Genomic DNA, 1,313 nt, shown 5'->3' on the forward strand with positions numbered 1-1,313 from the left:
TGCGCTCAGCGCCCCCTGTCGGCGCTCACGCGGAACGTCTCGTCTGCCATTGGACGTGAACTCCGATTCTCATAAATATGCGTGAGTAACATATGAATATGCAACGAGACCCGACCACGACGATTCCTATAGGCTTTAGTCCGGAGTGGGAATTTGTATGCAGCGCGCGCGTCTAGCTCAATAAACACTTGAATGATTTAATAAATGAATAAAAGGAGAAATGAATATGTGAAATATCATTAAATGAATGAATGAATGAATTAGTTAGTGAGGATAAAGTGAATATATGAATGAACGAGGAAAATTAAATCGTTCAATAAATGAATAAAAGAAGGACTGAATATAAGAATTAATCTTTAAACAAATGAACAAATGAATGAATTAGTGAGTTAAAAATGAGTGAGTGATTGAAAAGAGAATGAATGAATGAATGAATGAATGAATCAATCAATCAGTGAGGAATGCTTGAATCACTTAGTAAATGAAAAGAAGGAATGAATGTGAATGAATCATTAATCATTAATCCAATCAATGAATGAGTGAATTAGTGAGTGAGAAATGAAGGAATGAATGAATGAATGAGGGAACACTTAAATGATGTAATAAATGAACAAAAGAGAGATGAATATATGAATGAATCACTGAACGAATGAACAAATTAATGAATGAATTAGTGAGTTTAAATCAATGAGTGACTGAATGAATGAATGAATTTTGGAGCACTCAAATCTTTTAGTAAATAATTAAGAGAAGGAATGAATATGAGAATTAATTATTAAAAGATCGAATGACCATATCAAATGAATGAACGAATGACTGAATGAATAATTAGTGAGTGAAATGAATGAGTTAATGAAAGTACCCATTGGTAAATTTACAAGTGCTCTCAGGATGTTAATTAGACACAACTGAATCAGTAATTAGACTACTAAAGTGAAAATTAGACTTAATTGGGTTAATTAAGACTAATTTGCTTTGCCTGAATAGGAGTGTGTTTCACAGGTTTGTTTTTTTTTATCAAACCTTGCTGAATGCCTATCTATAATTTTAATGAAGTGTTAATTATTATTAAAACTGTTTGTATTTACATAATTGGTCGACAGCAGCCTCATATCTCCATTTTTGCCGTTTTTCACATTTCCACATTCGGCTTACATTAGACGCTGGGACAAAGCTCAAAATAAATAAATACATTAGCTAACTAGCTATAAAAAAACAAATAAATTCCAAACAATGCCCAGATTTATACTCACCGAGCTCCACTGACCATATAGGGGCACTTTGTAGTTCTACAGTTACAGACTGTAGTCCAT

The sequence above is a fragment of the Colossoma macropomum genome, unplaced genomic scaffold (assembly GCF_904425465.1).
Source record: "Colossoma macropomum unplaced genomic scaffold, Colossoma_macropomum, whole genome shotgun sequence".
In the NCBI taxonomy this organism is placed as follows: Eukaryota; Metazoa; Chordata; class Actinopteri; order Characiformes; family Serrasalmidae; genus Colossoma; species Colossoma macropomum.